This window comes from Suncus etruscus, chromosome 7 (genome assembly GCF_024139225.1).
Source record: "Suncus etruscus isolate mSunEtr1 chromosome 7, mSunEtr1.pri.cur, whole genome shotgun sequence".
Lineage (NCBI taxonomy): Eukaryota > Metazoa > Chordata > Mammalia > Eulipotyphla > Soricidae > Suncus > Suncus etruscus.
In genome coordinates, this window is record NC_064854.1 from 71,815,332 (window position 1) to 71,834,091 (window position 18,760).

At 35.6% G+C, this 18,760-nt stretch overlaps 1 protein-coding gene and 1 pseudogene across 1 annotated transcript in view; one reads left to right on the forward strand and one right to left on the reverse strand.

The window, feature by feature from the left end:
- The window catches only part of ADGRB3 (adhesion G protein-coupled receptor B3), an 898,471-nt gene that overhangs the window by 323,734 nt on the left and 555,977 nt on the right, over nucleotides 1-18,760 (reverse strand). The gene's annotated exons all lie outside the window — the stretch shown is intronic.
- Nucleotides 7,201-7,370, forward strand: LOC126014924 (uncharacterized; annotated as a pseudogene).

The window sequence follows — 18,760 nt, forward strand, 5'->3', positions numbered from 1 at the left end:
TTCTGAGCGCAGAGTTAAGAGTAACACCTGAGCATCACCAAGTGTGGCCCAAAAACCAAAAAATAAAATAAAATAATTAATACAAAATAAAAATGTTAAAATTGAAAATACTCATACAAATAACAGGGCTTTTTTGACTTTTTAAGACTTTTTGTATTAGAAATATTTTAATAGATAATTTCAAAGATATAGAAATAAAGGGAAATTACATTTTAATAAAATCCAATGAATGGACAGAGCAATCTCAAAAACTGAATACAAGTACTTATGATTATGATTTCTAAAGTTCTAAAAATATTCTAAGATCGTGGGCCGGGAAGGTGGCGCTACAGGTTAGGTGTCTGCCTTGCAAGCGGATGGACCGCGGTTCGATCCCCCGGTGTCCCATATGGTCCCCCCAAGCCAGGGGTGATTTCTGAGCGCATAGCCTGAGCTTCAAACGGGTGTGGCCCAAAAAAAACCAAAAAAAAAATATTCTAAGATCTTCATTTATATTAGGCCATTATACAATATTTATATTCTTCTGTTTCTATAATAAAGTGTTAAACTAGTATGATTTAGGATACAGAAAAAGAAAATTTAATAATAAAATAGTATGTGTACATGTATGTGAGCATGTATTTGTTATATATCGGATACTGAAGAAATTTCATTTACATAATTCTGAGATCCAATTTGTAATTACTTTGTGAAGGACATAAATTCTTATGCCCACAACTCATGAAATAAAAAGTCATAAGAAATAAAGTAATCCCAAAGCAATGCAATTACTTGCAAAATTATTCATACATTTAGGTGTAGTGAAAAACTTTACTAGTGGAACCAATATTATTTTAGCCGAGAGTTAAAATCATTTGTCAATTAGATTTTCTGAAGTACTATCCTAATTATCATAATTTTCTTCATAAATATGTTGGTCTTACTTGTGAACACATTTGCAATGCATTTCTAAGTATAAATCATGTCACCTATGCCTCCCCAGGTTTTCATCTGTTAACTTCATCTGTGCTGTTAGCTGTTACAGAATATTATATCTGTACAATATCTAATTTAGAAATCTTCTTAGCTGAAAAATTCCCATGAAAATTTTCCCATTCGTATTATTAAAATAATAAATAATAAGAAAATTTAGTTCATCTACTGTCATCTACCTATTTTTGTAATTTACATCAGATTATCTTCTTGAATGTGAGAATTCTATAGACATATTAAGTGCATTAATAAAAGTAGCAAGCAGAAAGTCATTTGGCCATTCAGAGATTTATTCACATGATTTATACATTGTGTCTGGAATTAATTAGAACAAGGGTCTACCCACCCAAGATGGAATAATTTAAGAAGTATTTCTGCAAGCTGAGGAAATAGCTAAAATATTTAGTACTTACACTTAACATCATTGGATAGCAGGACCCTTCTGCTCGTTGTCAGCAATACACAGCAGAAAGCAGATTCAGAGCACTACCAGGCTTGTGCTTAAATAAGTCTTAAAGCATAAAATAACAAATACCTTTTGTCCTCTTAGTGAAACATAAGCCATAGTTTGTTTTTATGTGTAGTATTTTAAGCATAAAAGCATGTTGACACTTGCAGATTAAAATGATCTAAATGAGTTCATACTACACAGGGTAAAGAGGTCACTGAGTTTTTCTACAATTAAGAATGCATTCAAATATTGCTCCTAAACAACATTACCTGAATAAAGATTTAATATTTTATTTTATATAACAAGTTCAAGTAAAATTCTTTAGTTTTGTGTTAATAAATTAAGCATGAATGTTTAAGAAAATATATTTCAATGTAATAATGAAAGCAAATTTTAATGCTGTATCAGCTAAATTATTAAGTTTTCTTTTCAGAGTGCAAATTATATATAGTTAATATATCAAATTATCTAAATTCTCAATAACCAAGTGTTAAATATTAATTAGACTATATGGGTTAGAGCTTGAGAACACTAGCTGATCCCTGGTTGATGCAAACCAATTCCAAGACTCTACAAAACCATGGTGCAGGATGAAAATGTGCCCTTGATCTAAAACCCTCACTAGAATATCTCAAAAGTCTAAAGAGGACTTTCTATATTTTCTATGTAAGATTCTCTAGGTGCATTTCCTTTACAGTTATAACTCAGTGTTTATTTCCATATGTAGAGTAACTTTCCCCACCTCGTTCTTTTATTTCTCTTGTTTTATTTTATTGTTTTTTATTTTCTTGTTTTAGTTCTTAGTAGGAAATGCTAGTTGGTAAGTCTTGCTTGGGATCAGAGTTCAGTGCACAGAGATTATATAACTTGTTATTTTTACTCCAAAATGCACCAATAATGTAATATGGCATAGTTCCTTTTTGCATAGGCACACTAAAATGGGGAAAACCTTATGTATAAGGATAAGAACCCTGCACATCTGTCATGAGGACTTAGACCTCATGTTATTGATATTGACTGTCCAATCTATAACGCTAGTTCCCAACCTAGAACTGACACAGTTCCATTAAAAACAGCAACAGGAATCAAACTACCCCTGGGGGAGGCCCTAGTACTGCTCTGACACCAGCTTGTTCCAGGGTAGATTTATATGACACCCTAATGTTGAAGAAATAGCACAATTTGATCTAAGAGTAGGTTGTCCTACCTACCTAACGGTGAGATGAAATCAGAAGACCCTCAATCCTAGGATCTGTGCAAAAACCAAGATCTTAAATTACAGAAGACTGACTACAATAATCACCAATAAGCAGAACTTTTCCTGGGACCATAAAGAAAGACTTGGGATTTGACAACTAATATGCGCAAAGCCTGTAGTGTAGTTGGTCTTATAAAAGTATACTTCAAGGGTAGGGACACCCTGTATCTCTCTCTCTTTTTTTTTTGAATTTTGGGTCACACCTGGCAGTGCTCAGGGGGTTACTCCTGGCTCTGTGCTCAGAAACCGCCCCTGGCAAGCATGGGGGACCATAAGGGATGCAGGGATTCGAACCACTGACCTTCTGCATGCAAGGCAAATGCCTTATCTCTATGTTATCTCTCCAATCTCCAACTCCATATCTCTTAAACCAGGGTAATCTACTTTCTAATTTCCCCAATATTTACTGGGCCTATACAAAACAGATAAAAAAAATTTCCACACCTGCTCCTCTGACTTTTCTTCTAAATAGGGGCTCCACCTTTTCATTCATATTATATGAATCATCTTATTCTACCTCATATTTCTGTGTCTACTTACATATTGATAAAAAAAATTGTATGGAAGCTAGGGGCCAAGCAGTCTCAGGAACTTGAGTGAAAATAGAAATGATCAGATTTAAATATCTAAACCAAAGTCAATGACAATAGAACCAAGAGACCCAGACTATTACAAGCTTTACACAAAATGGATCGGTTACACTAGCAATCCAGGAGGTTAAGGGTGGAGGTATGGAATTCATCCTGGAATGGTTGAGGAAGGTCAACACTGGTGGTGGGAAGGGCCCTAATTCACCATCACTATGTGCCTAAAATATAACTGTGAAAGACTTTACTTCACATTGTTCTCAATAAAAAATATTAAAAATGAATATATGGCTTAGTCTACTATACAAGCTAATTCAATTTTTTTCTAAATCTAAAACCTTTTGCTAGTAAATTATAGCAAATTACAATTTTTCTTTGATCCATTCGATCTTTATTAGTTCAGAAAAGTCAGTCCTAATGTATCAAGTATAATTTAATCAGTATTAAATATACTAATTTTAGTTTAGTTTTCAATCACTATATAAATTTTTGGCAATTATTTTTCTTTACATGTCCCTAGTTCCAACAATGGTTATGATTTCCATATGTTTAAGAAAGGTATATTTTTGTTACTTAATTGTTTGAGGGCTAGAGTAATAGTACAATGCATAGGGAAGCTGCATCACACAGTCAATACAGGTGTAAGGCAACACCTGAGCCTGCCAAGAGTGATTCCTAAGTGTAGAGAAAAAAGTAATACATGAGCACCATTGGTTTGGGCCAAAAAAAATCAAAAGTAAATAGAAAAAAATAAAGAAAAATTTTAGTATAAAGTGAATGGTTGGGGGCTGAAGAGATATTTGCTTTTCATATGGCCAACCTGCCAACCTTGGCACCGCTTATGATTCCCCAAGTCCTCCAGGAGTGATATCAGAGTGCAAAGTTAACAATTAGCCTGAGTAATGCTGACTGAGGAGAAAGAAGAAAGGAAAAAGGTAGGAAGGAAGGAGGAAGAAAGGAAGGAAGGGAGGAGGAAGTAAGGAAGATAAACGAAGGAGGAAGAAAGGAAGGAAGAAAGTATGGAAGGAAGTAAAAAGGAAGGAGATAAAGGAAGGTAGGAGGAAAAGAGGACGGAATGAAGAAGAAAAGGAAGAAGGAAGGAAAGAAAAGAAAAAGAAGAGAGAAAATAAGGGAGGGAGGAAAGAATGAAGGAAATGAAAGAATGAAAGGATGAAGAATGAAAGAATGAAGGAAATGAAAGAATGAAAGGAAAGAAAGGTGTAAGAAAGGGGAAGGAAGGAACAGAATAAAAGAAAGATAAACAAAGGTGCAAACTTCCTAAAAATGTAGACTTTGCTTCCTAACATTGTTCACTTTTCGAAAAATATGACAAACTTTACCATAATAATTTTACTGAGTATTAATACCAGACATGAAAGATTTTTTTGAACAAAATTTATGCCTGAGATTAAAATAATTAGACTAATTTTGTTAACTTTTAGCAAATATTTTTCCTGTGATTTTAAGAAAAATTAAATGTATAGATTATGAATAGACTATTTCCCTTGTGCTTTTACTTGTTACCAATTTAATTCTAAATTATTTATTTATTTGTTTGTTTGTTTGGTTGGTTGGTTGGTTTTGGAGGCACACCTGGAGGTGCTCAGAGATTACTCCTGGTTCTGCATTCAGAAATCGCTCCTGGCAGACTCGGGGACCATATGGGATCGAACATGGGTCCAACACAAGTCTGCTGTCTGCAAGGCAAACGCCCTACCACTGTGCTATCACTCCAGCCTGTAAGTGGTGTTTTCAAACAGTTTGGATATTACTTCTGCTCAACAGTTGCTAATTAGCCTTCAGAGGCAGTTAATTCAGTTACAATTTTCTTATAAATCAAGAGCATCATCTTAGGGGCCAGAGCATTTGCTTTGTACACGGCCATCCCTGGTTTAATCCTCACCATCCTCAAAACCTTCAAGGAATAATTTCTGAATGCAGAACCAGGAGTCATCCCTAAATCCACCTAACATGAACCCACTCACTCCCCAAAAGAACATTATATTAATCTTGTAGATTTTTTAAAATAACACTTTTATTTAAGCACCATGATTACAAACATGAATCTTGTAGATTTTGACTCTGTAGTCATACATCTTATAAGAACAATAATATTATGTAATGTTAAGTACTTTTTCACTATATTGTTCTTAGTGCACTTAATAAATAGATATATAATTTGTAATGTCAAAGTAAGATATCATAGGTACCCAATGAAAGCTTTAAGTAACTCAATTTATGTAAAATATATTAATAATGAAAATATAAAAATGATTGAGAGAGTAAATATGAAAAATACATAAGAAAAAAATTCATCATAAGGCTCATAAAACACGTTATAGTGCACTTCCAGTAAAGAATGATTTGTACAGTGACATCATCCATCTCCGGCATGTAAAGTATGTCACATAATGGAAAACTTTCAAAAGATCAGTTTTATAAACAGGTCAAGCTGAGGAATCAGAGATAATGAGAAAGTTCAGTTACAGTTTTTATGGAGACAAAAGGTTTCAAATATGAAGCCCAGAAATTTCCTGATATACCAAGTATACTACAAGGGAGGTGAAACTGGTCCACAGGAAAAAAGGAAATAGAAAACATGTTATAAATGTTCATTATTGTCATTAGTTCATGCACTCAATATTTATTCCTCTATATAAGCATAGTGCTCATACAACAGATATATTACATAAACTAGGACATAGTGCACATTCAAACATATAGACAATCATCACTATGTCAGGTATTTACCACTATCTTACTATTTTTTTACATATCTAAATCACAGTTTTATGTCCTGATCTTAGGATATCTTTAGGATATCTTAGGATACTTTTCCTATATGTCATTATTGTCTCCATTCAGTAGTAGTAAAATGCCAAAAGTAATTTATTGACCATTTTAAATATCAGAAAAGTATGAAACTTGGTCTTTAATGCTCAATAAATTCCCATTAATTAACCAACTCCTTAAAAGAAATTATCACTTCTTTTAATTTTAACACAATTGCAAGCCTCATTTTCTAAACCTGTAATATCAACGCATAAGTCTGTCCTTTTATTAACTGTGGTTGAGTTACTATTTAATAGAACAAATTAAAAACTTATCAGTAATTATAAAAATAATTTCCTTCTTTTATTAAAATTCTTAACCATTGTCGCTTAACACATTCTTATTCTTGTTGGTGTAGGTGTTGTTGAAAGGCAGTGTGAAAATAAGAGCCTAAATTATAAAGTCCTCCTATGAATACTGAATCACTATATTTACTCTGACTATAGATAAGCTCTTATCTTTCTTGGAAGAAAAGAGTAGAACAAGAGCATTTTAACTTTCTGGAACACATATGCTGCTATACTATATATTGAACTGAACAGCTTATTAGCTCTTATATAGTAATATTCTTTTTTTTGTTGTTTTGTTTTATTTTGGGGGGCATGCTGGAATTAGAACCATCATCCTTCTGCATGCAAAGCAAACACCCTACCTCTATGCCATCTCTCTGGCTCCAGTAGTAATATTCTTTAATGTATATATACATACACATATATATGGCACATTATAAAAATTAAATCACTTTGTGAATATATATATATATATATATACTCAGAAAATACCTTTTAAAATATTTTTAAAATGGTTATTTCAGGGCCTGAGCAGTGGCACAGTGGTAGGGCACTTGTCTTGCATGCAGCTGACCTAGGATAGTTGGTAGTTCGATCTTTCTGTGTCCCATATTGTTCCCCAAGCCAGGAACAATTTCTGAGCACATAGCCAGGAGTAACCCCTGAACATCACTGAGTGTGGACCAAAAGCCAAATAAAAATTTGATTATATTATTTAATATCTATTCACTGACTTTTTATTAAATAGCATTCTGTGACAAGAATTGTGATAGATTCTTTAAAGTCTATATAGAAAAGTCTAAATAGAAAATCGCTTCTCGGCCTTTTGGCTAAGATCAAGTGTAGTATCTGTTCTTATCAGTTTAATATCTGATACGTCCTCTATCCGAGGACAATTTTAAGGAGTTTCTGCCCTTTGGCTTGGCGTTTGGGCGTGCCCCTCCCCCCAGAGACCCCTGCGGGCCGGCTGGGGAGGCCTGAGTGAGTTTCTGTCCTGTTGCTCGGTGTTTGGGCATGCCCCTCCCCCCAGAGACCCCTGCGGGCCGGCTGGGGAGGCCTGAGTGAGTTTCTGCCCTTTGGCTCGGCGTTTGGGCGTGCCCCTCCCCCCAGAGACCCCTGCGGGCCGGCTGGGGAGGCCTGAGTGAGTTTCTGCCCTTTGGCTTGGCGTTTGGGCGTGCCCCTCCCCCCAGAGACCCCTGCGGGCCAGCTGGGGAGGCCTGAGTGAGTTTCTGTCCTGTTGCTCGGCGTTTGGGCCGGCCCCTCCTCCCAGGGTGGCGCCTAGAAAGGCAAGTTGAGCGACCCGAATAGACGGGGGAGATAGGGAGATAGGGAGATAGGGCCAGCCATCTGGACTTGCAGGTGACCTAGAGCACTCCACCCCCCTGGACCCTGGAGTGGACCAGGGACTCCCCAAGGGCGAGGACAGAGCCTTCAGGGTCGGACTGAAGGAACTCATTCAAGGGAGGCTTGGAGGGGGCGGAGCTCCATTGAATCCCAGAGAAAGGAGGGTGGATTGAGAACTAGGCTCAATAGCGCCAGTAGACATTGTGGCCAGGAGTGGAACTGTACCGCTGACAGAAATAAGGAGCAGAAAAGGGACAAGACCAACTGCAGGAAGGCTGAACTCTAGGTAGCAAAGGGGAGGAGAAAGGGCTAGGTTCAACAAACTCACCCAACAGCCCCTCTAGAAACACCTTCAGGAAGGAGACCAAAGCAGGCCGAAATTAGAAGCCACAGCACTCCAAAACACACCATTAAATATAAAGAATTATGCGTAAATCAAGGAGATCTCTTATAACTGAAGACACCATGACAAGCCCTATCAAGTTTCCAAGTCCACCAAAACGCACAGATCCAGGGGAAGAAGACCTAAAAGCGGTCATGAGGAAGGAAATGCAAGAATTACTAAAACAAATGAAAGAAACCCTAGCAACCGAGTATAAGAAATCCATGGACGAACGAATCAGCCAAATTAAAGAAGAAATGTCAAAGAACATGAGAGATTCCATAAAAAAAAGAAGTGAAGGATTTAAAAGACAAAGTAGCAAGCCTTACGAGTAGAAACACAGAGTTGGAGAAGCACATCGAAGAACTCGAAGGAAAACTGCAATCAAAAAATGATAAAGAAACCAACAAAGAAATAAAAGGCAAAGCACTGGAAGGAAAAGTCCAGTACCTAATGAACAAGGACAAAAGAAACAATCTAAGAATTGTGGGTATACCAGAAGGGGAGGAAATAGGGAAGGGGGAAGAACAGGTGGTCAGGGAGATAATAACAGAGAACTTTCCCACCCTCTGGAAAGATAATTCAGGACAAATCCAAGAAGTCAAGAGAGTCCCTAATAAAATAGACCCTAATAAACCCACACTAAGACATATAATAATCCAAATGGCAAAAAACAAAGATAAAGAGGAACTCCTGAAAGCAATAAGGGAGAAAAAAAACCTCAAGTACAAAGGAAAGGACATAAGAATCAAACCAGATCTCCCATTTGAAATAATTCAAGCAAGAAGACAGTGGAATGACATATTTAAACGACTGAATGAAAGAAATTTCCAACCCAGGGTCCAATACCCAGCAAAACTATCATTCATATGGGAGGGCAGACTAAAAACATTCTCAAACATGAACGAACTTGAACTATTTGTGCAAACTAAGCCGATCCTAAGCGACTTACTCAGAGACGAATTACACAATCCAAACCCCCGATTGTAACAACAACCACTCCACACAATACAACTGCACAACAGTCCTCTCTATCAATAATTTCCCTAAATGTTAACGGACTAAACTCTCCAAGTAAAAGACACATAGTAGAGAACTGGGTTAGGAAAAATAAACCAGACTTCTGCTGTCTGCAAGAAACACACCTACAGTTACAGGATAAGCACAGGCTTAGAATAAAAGGATGGAAAGTAATTATTCAGGCCAATGGAAAACAAAAAAGAGCAGGGACAGCCATTCTTATATCAGACCAAATTGTATTCAACCTCAAGAAAGTGATCAGAGACAAAGAGGGTCACTACTTACTGATCAGGGGAACATTAGATCAAGATACACTAACCCTGGTCAATATCTATGCACCTAATGTAGAGTCACCAAAATATGTGAGGCAACTACTGGCAAACCTGGAGAAACACATGAAGGGAATTGTGATAATAGTAGGGGACCTCAATACTCCATTATCACCACTGGACAGATCCTCCAAGCAGAAAAATAGCAAAGAAATAAGAGCTCTAAATGAAAAATTAGAAGATTTAGGGTTAATAGACTTATATAGAGCTCTCCATCCCCAGAAAGTAGAATATACATTTTTCTCAAACCCACATGGAACCTTCTCCAGAATAGACCATGTCTTAGGATACAAAGCCAACCTATATAAGACCACAAAGGTAAGGATCATTAGAAGTACCTTTTCAGATCACTATGCAACAGAGCTTATAATTGATGTCAAGAAGAAGCAATGGAGGAAAACTAATACCTGGAGATTAAACAACATGCTGCTTAACAACAGCTGGATCAAAGAACAACTCAAGGAAGAAATAAAAAGATTCCTTGAGACGAATGACAATGAAGAGACAACATGTCAAAATTTATGGGACACAGCAAAAGCAGTAATTAGGGGGAAACTCATAGCAATACAGGCTTATGTCAAGAAACAGGAAAATAACAAAACCAACAGTTTAAAAGATCACCTCAAAGAATTGATTACAGCAACAGAGAAATCCAACCACAACCAGAAGGCAAGAAATAATAAAAACCAGAGCAGAAATAAACAACATATAAACTAAGAAAACAATACAAAAAAAGGAAGGAGATAAAGGAAGGAAGGAGGAAAAGAGGACGGAATGAAGAAGAAAAGGAAGAAGGAAGGAAAGAAAAGAAAAAGAAGAGAGAAAATAAGGGAGGGAGGAAAGAATGAAGAAAGTCAGGAAGGAAGAAAAAAAAGGGAGAAAAAGGGAGGGAAGAAGAAAGGCAAAAAGAAGAAAAGATGGAAAAAAGAAGGGAGAAAATAAGGGAGGGAAGGGAGGAAGGATGGATAGGAGGAGGAATGGAGAAAGGAAGAAAGGAAAAAGAAGGAAAAAAGAGTAAGGAACAAAGGATGAATAAGAAAGGAAGGAAGAGGAAAGGAAAGGAAGGTGTAAGAAAGGGGAAGGAAGGAACAGAATAAAAGAAAGATAAACAAAGGTGCAAACTTCCTAAAAATGTAGACTTTGCTTCCTAACATTGTTCATTTTTCGAAAAATATGACAAACTTTACCATAATAATTTTACTGAGAATTAATACCAGACATGAAAGATTTTTTTGAACAAAATTTATGCCTGAGATTAAAATAATTAGACTAATTTTGTTAACTTTTAGCAAATATTTTTCCTGTGATTTTAAGAAAAATTAAATGTATAGATTATCAATGAGACCAGGAGTTGGTTTTTCGAAAAAATAAACAAGATAGATAAACCATTGGCAAAACTCACCAAAAAAAAGAGGGAAAATACACAAATCACTAGGATCACGAATGAAAGGGGAGAGATTACAACAGAACCCCAAGAAATACAACATATCATGAGATCATATTATGAACAACTTTATTCAACTAGGCTAGAGAACCCACTAGAAATCGATAGATTCTTGGACAAACACCCTCTTCCAAGACTGGAAAAGGAAGATCTAGAAAGTTTAAACAGTCCAATCACTTCAGAGGAAATTGAAGATGTAATTAAAAAACTTCCTAAGAACAAATGTCCAGGTCCAGATGGATTTACAGGTGAATTCTATCAAACATTTCAAGAAGACTTATTACCACTGTTCCATAGGCTTTTCCAAACCATAGAAAAAACAGGAATCCTACCCAACTCCTTTTATGAGGCTAATATCACACTCATTCCCAAAGAAGGCAAAGACACCACCAAAAAAGAAAACTACAGACCAATCTCACTAATGAACATTGATGCAAAGATACTCAACAAAATCTTAGCAAACCGAATCCAACACTTCATCAAAAAGATCATACATCACGATCAAGTGGGATTCATACCAGGAATGCAAAGTTGGTTCAACATACGCAAATCAATAAACATGATACATCACATCAACAACATGAAAGACAAAAACCACATGATCATATCAATCGATGCGGAGAAGGCGTTTGACAAAATCCAACATCCTTTCATGTTAAAGACACTCAGCAAAATAGGGTTAGAAGGCACCTTCCTTAAGATAGTTACAGCTATTTATGAAAAGCCTACAGCCAACATTATACTTAATGGCGAGAAACTAGAAGCATTCCCACTAAGGTCAGGAACTAGACAAGGCTGTCCACTCTCTCCACTCTTATTCAATATAACCTTAGAAGTCCTAGCAATAGCAATCCGACAAGAGAAGGGAATCAAAGGAATTCAAGTAGGGAAAGAGGAACACAAGCTAGCTCTATTTGCTGACGATATGATGATATACATCAAAAACCCTAAAGAGTCCACAGAAAAACTTCTAGAAACAATCAACCAATACAGCAAAGTGGCTGGATACAAAGTCAATACACAAAAGACAGTAGCGTTTTTATATACAAACAGTGAAGTTGAGGAGAGAGAGATTAAAAATACAATCCCATTTAAGATAGTATCAAAAAATATCAAATATCTAGGAATCAACCTTACAAGAGAAGTGAAAGACCTATACCAGGGAAACTTCAAAACACTTCAGAAAGAAATTGAAGACGATCTAAAGAAATGGAAGAACATCCCATCCTCATGGATAGGTAGAATTAACATAGTCAAAATGACTATCTTACCCAAACTGCTATATAGATTTAATGCAATCCCTATCCAAATCCAGGCACAATTCTTTAAAGAAATAGAACAATCAATTACAAAATTCATCTGGAACCACAAAAGACCCAGGATAGCCAAACACATACTGAAAAATGAGAAGTTGGGAGGCATCTCCTTACCTAACTTGAAACTCTACTATAATGCCATAGTAATTAAAACAGCATGGTACTGGAACAGAGACAGGACCTCAGATCAGTGGATCAGAACAGAATTCCCAGACATAAACCCTCAGATATACAGCCAACTAATATTTGATAAAAGAGGCAAGAATATGAAATGGAACAAAGAAAGCCTATTTAACAAATGGTGTTGGTACAACTGGAAACTCACATGTACGAAAGTGAAAATCGACCCATATCTCACTCCTTATACAAATGTCAACTCAAAATGGATCAAAGACCTGGAAATTAGACCTAAATCTATACAAAGGAATATAGGGCTGGATCAATAGCACAGCGGTAGGGCATTTGCTTTGCATGCAGCTGACCTGGGACGGAACTGGTTTCCATCCCCTGAATCCTAAATGGTCCCCTGAGTCAGGAGTGATTTCTGAGCCCAGAGCCAGGAGTAACCCCTGAGCTTTGCTGGGTGTGGCCCCCGAACAAATATAGAACAAACAAAAAGAAATATAAATGTGACCTAGAACTCTTCTTTGACTAGTTTTAGTCTAAGCTCTTATACATACAAATATACATTATATACATATATATAATCAGCAAATATATATGAGCCTAAGCTTTTATACACACACATGCACACACACGCACACACACACGCACACACACACACACACATATATATATGCAAAGATTTTTACATTAGTAGTAAACCTTCACTGAATCTGGAAACTAGGTATGATAACAAAGTACATTTCATAGAACATAGTACATTTTTGAGAGGGTTAATAAGTCTTGGAAAGCAAATAAAAATTTAGAGAGTCCATAGCTGTAGTACAGCAGGTAGGGTGTTGGCCTTGAAGAAAGGCAACCTGAGGTCTGATTCCCATCATTCCACATTATCCAACTGAATCTGCCAGAAGGATTTTCTGAGCTTAAAGCCAGGAATAACCTCTGAGCAGAGCTGCATGTGGCACACACACACACACACACACACACACACAAAGACTTTAGAGTCTACTTTGTTTTCTGTATCGTTCAAACATGCATGCATATGTCCATCTACTATCAGTTCTTGGTTGCAGACACTGGAATATTTAAAATAACTTAGGTACACCCTATCCCAAACTTTGTACAATGCTACTTTTATTTCCATTTTTCTTCTCAAAAAATTAAATAATAAATAAATTAACTCAAATAAACAAATATTACCGGGATTTAGGTCTCTGTCTATATTCTCAAATATGATTTTTAAAAATTGGTAATTTTTTTCAAATTTAAAGATTGTAACTACATTTACAAGTACAAGAGGTAAATGCCTTCAATTTATTCTAATAAATCCTTGAACAGTATTGTCTTGTAAAAATTCAAGGCAATAAAACTTTCTTAATTTCTATTAAGGTTCAGTTCTATAAATATTATTATAGAGTAGTAACATAGAGTCAGGGAGATACTACAGGGACTTAGGTGTTTGCCTTGCATATGGATGACTGTAGTTTCATTACAAGAAGATGCCATATAGGTTTCTTGACTTCTGCCAGAAAAGATCCCTAGTACAGAACCAAGATTAAGCCCTGAGAACACCTGGGTATGCCCAATATGGAAAAGCGGAAGCATGGTTTATGGATATAGTCCAAGGGTCTAGTGGGCAAGCTAGGTATGTAAGATATCAAGGTTTGATCTCAAGTACTATAAAGTTTCCTAGCATAATAAGAAACAATCCCTTAGCAATGAGTTGGAGTAGCATCTGACTATGAGGATGTATGGGCCAACTTATTTCCTCCACATACATACAAATGAATGACATACACTACAAATAATAAATAAAATATCATCTCCTTGTAGAAAGCAGTGAGAATACCCAATCATATATATATATATATATATGTATATATATAATATTGTAACAGAGCAATTTAGCCTTTTATAATGTATATTAATCTATTGTAGTATAGTTTTTTTTGCTTTTTTGGGACACACCCGGTGATGCTCAGGAGTTACTCTAGGCTATACTTTGGAAATCATTCCTGGCTTGGGGACCATATGGGATACCAGGGATTAGAACTGTGTTCCATCCTAAGTTAGTGCATGCAAGGCAAATGCCCTACCTCTTGTGTCACTACTCTAGCCTCTGCAGTATAGATTTTTAAATATCTTTTTGCCTTATTATAGGTATATGCACATATTTTGAAATTACATTTTATAATCATTACAAAATATATCATCTGCAGTTAAGAATTAAATTTTATTTGTAAGATATTGCAATTAAAGTTATTTATTGATTTAATAATTTGGCAATATATTTCAATTACAGTTGTTAACTTATTTCAAGTATTTTATGTACATTACAGCAAAGAAATAAAACTATACCAAAATGCTCAATTTTTAAATAGAATTTTTAGTATTACATGCATTAATATTCTACAGCTTTACTTGATATGCCTAAAGAAAAATATAATATATATTTAACAGAAATTAAAACTTCTCAGATTTCACTTTATTATTTTGTTCAAATATAATTAAAAAATTGTAACATACCACTATGATTATAAAAAATGTTTACAAATGCTTATACAACACATTGTTTGGCTAATGCTGTCTGAAGAGAGATGATAACTTAATTCTTGTTTGTCTAGCAATACCTATTGAATAATGTTACAATAAAATTGTAACAGTTATTAACTATTGTAAAGTAGGCAACTCAGAGATAAAATTTTAAAATAGACATTAAATAAACATTTAAAATAAACATTAAATAGAATATCAAATCTGTTGGCTATAGAACATATAAGTAGAGGAAGTGTTATTCTAAGTCATTCAGCAGCTAAAAAATAGGATTCTGGAAAATTGAAGTCTGGATCTTTCAGAAATAAAATTACATACATTGGCAAATTAAGTGAGGTTCATCAGGAGACTACCTACCAGTCTTAAGTTCTATCTATGAATACAGTACCCATTTATATTTTAACTATGTCATTTTAAAAATTCCATCAGGAAAATCTCTTGGAATCATCCCAGGTCTACTAAAATAGCATAAATAGATGAGTAATTTGATGTTTCTGAGATAATTAATTTAAATAAATATTTCAAAGCTCTTTCCAATGACTTTCTGAAGATGGAGGAGATAGGTAGACAGGGTATTTTGTAATGTTGTGGAGCCTACAATGTCACAGATGAATAATCTCAATAAAACTTAGGGGTCTCTTAGTTATCATCTTGGCTGATTATCCAAATTATTTTCCCACTTTTCCACACTCCTATTGTTCATGATAACTGAGAACTCAAAAACAAATTATGCTTGCAAATATCTGAGACCCATTTTTAGGCCAAGAAATATACTTCCCTATTAGAAACTCCCACTCAACTATTGGTGATCCAAATAATTTACGTACCTCCAAAGCACCTGTCATGCTCCAGCCATTGAGAAAGCACAATTAGAGACTTTACTTGCTGATAACTTTGTGCATCAGGCAATATTATGTACATCTAGACTTAAGGATTATGAATATTAAAATACTTATATATATTTGTTGTTTATTATATAGCTTTCTGTATTATTGATTAATAAACAGGACTAATTTTCAGTCTCTTTTTTATTTTATTAACATCATGGTTACAAAATTGTTCATTGAGTTTCAGCCTTACAATGTATACTACCTTTCATCCATGATCATTTCCCATCTCCAATGTCCCTAATTTTCCTCCCAGTCTCCCACTCTACTTGTTTCTGGGTGAAAAGGCATTTTATTTCTCACCTTCTTTCCTCTTAGACACATTTGTTTTCACAGTTATTGAAGGGGTGCCATGCAAAATTTAATTGGGGGGGGTTGTTTGTTTGTTTCAGGAAGCACCCAGGGGTTACTCCTGGCTCTATGTTCATAAATCTCTCCTGGCTTTGAGGGGCAGGGGGCTATATGGAATGCTGTGATTCAAATCCAGAGCTTTCCTGGGTCAGCTGCATACAAGGAAAATGCCCTACCATACGCTACCATTATGGCCCTTAGTTCAGCACTACCAATTCTTGTCCAAAGTATTATTTCCAATCACTGTCAGAGTGATCCCTTCTCTACCCTAACCTCACTGTCCCACTATTTGTGGCAAGCTTTCTACCCTGGACTAATCCTTTTGGCCTTCATCTCTATTTTATAGATATATTATCACCATACTATTTTTTATATGTCTCACAAATTAGTAAGATTATTCCATTTCTATCTCTCTTCTCTGACTCATTTCACTAATGATTCCATAGTGTAGTCTTACCATTTTTTTTATCTACTCATTTGTTCTCAGGTACTTATATTCTTTCCATATTTTGGCTATTGTGAATAGTACTGAAATGAATACAAGAGTGCAGAGGGCATTTCTGTATTGTGTTTTTTGGTTCCTAGAGTATATACCTAGGAGTGGTATTGCTAGATATGAAAGCTCAATTTCTAGTTTTTGAGGAATATCCATATTTTCCCCAAAAGGCTGGAATACTTGACATTTCCACCATCATTGAATGAGGCTTTCTCTACCTGAACCAGAACCAGAACTCTCTTTGTTTCTTCCATTTTATAATTTGTATACCAACAGTATTCCTAAAAAATAGTGAGTCTCTCTTTCACTAAATCGAAAAAACAGGAATACTTCCAAATAGCTTTTAGGAAGCCAACATCACCTTGATACCTAAACAAGACAGAGATGCTACCAAAAAATAAATTTACAAACCAATATAGCTGATGAATACAGATGCAAAGATCCTCCACAAAATCCTGGCAAATAGGATTCAATGCCTCATTAAGATCATCCACTACGATCAAGTAGGTTTCATCCCAGGAATGAAAGGCTGGTTTAACATCCGTAAATCTACCAATATCATACACAACATCAACAACAAGAAAAATAGAAATCACATGATCATATCAATAGACGCAGAGAAAGCATTTGATAAGGTCCAACACCCATTCTTGATCAAAACTCTCAGCAAGATGGGAATGGAAGGAACCTTTCTCAATATAGTTAAGGCCATCTACCACAAGCCAGTGGCAAATATTATCCTCAATGGAGAAAAACTAAAAGCATTCCCTCTAAATTCTGGAACAAGACAAGGCTGTCCTCTCTCACCACTCTTATTCAACATAGCACTGGAAGTACTTGCTATAGCGATTAGGCAAGAAAAGGATATCAAGGGAATCCAGATAGGAAAGGAAGAAGTCAAGCTCTCACTGTTTGCAGATGACATGATACTCTACTTAGAAAACCCTAAAGACTCTACCAAAAAGCTTCTTGAACAATAGACTCATCTAGCAAGGTGGCAGGCTACAAAATTAACACACAAAAATCAATGACCTTCCTATACACCAATAGTAATAAGGATGAAATGGACATTAAGAAAACAACTCCATTCACAATAGTGCCACACAAACTCAAATATCTTGGAATCAACTTGACTGAAAATGTGAAGGACCTATAAAAAGAAAACTATAAAACTCTGCTCCAAGAAATAAGAAAGAACACGCGGAAATGGAAGCACATACCCTGTTCATGGATTGGCAGGATTAACATCATTAAAATGGCAATACTCCCCAAAGCATTGTACAGATTTAATGTGATCCCTCTAAAGATACCATGACATTCTTCAAAGAAGTGGATCAGGTGCTTTTGAAATTTATTTGGAACAATAAACACCCTAGAATAGCTAAAGCAATCATTAGAAAAAGAATATGGGAGGAATTACTTTTCCCAACTTTAAACTGTACTACAAAGTAATAGTTATCAAAACAGCATGGTATTGGAATAAAGACAGGCCCTCAGATCAGTGGAATAGGCTTGAATACTCAGAGAATGTTCCCTAGACATTCTAATTTTTTATAAAGGAGCAAGAAATCCTAAATGGATCAAAGAAAGACTCTTCAACATGTGGTGTTGGCAAAACTGGCTAGCCACTTGCAAAAAATTGAACTTAGATCCCCAGATAATATCATGAATGAAGGTTAAATCCAAATAGATGAATGACCTTGATATCAGACCCAAAACCATAAGATATATAGTACAACACATAGGTAAAACACTCCAGGACATTGAGACTAAAGGCATCTTCAAAGAGGAAACTGCTCTCTCCAAGCAAGTGAAAGCAGAGATTAACAGATTGGAATATATTAAACTGCGAAGCTTCTGCATCTCAAAAGAAATAGCACCCAGGATACAAGAGCACCCTACTGAGTGGGAGAAACTATTCACCCAATACCCATCAGACAAGGGGCTATTCTCCAAAATATACAAGTCACTGACAGAAATTTACAAGAAAAAAAATCTAATCCCATCAAGAAATGGGGAGAAGAAATGGACAGACACTTTGACAAAGAAGAAATACAAATGGCCAAAAGACACATGAAAAAAATGCTCTACATCACTAATCATCAGGGAGATGCAAATCAAAACA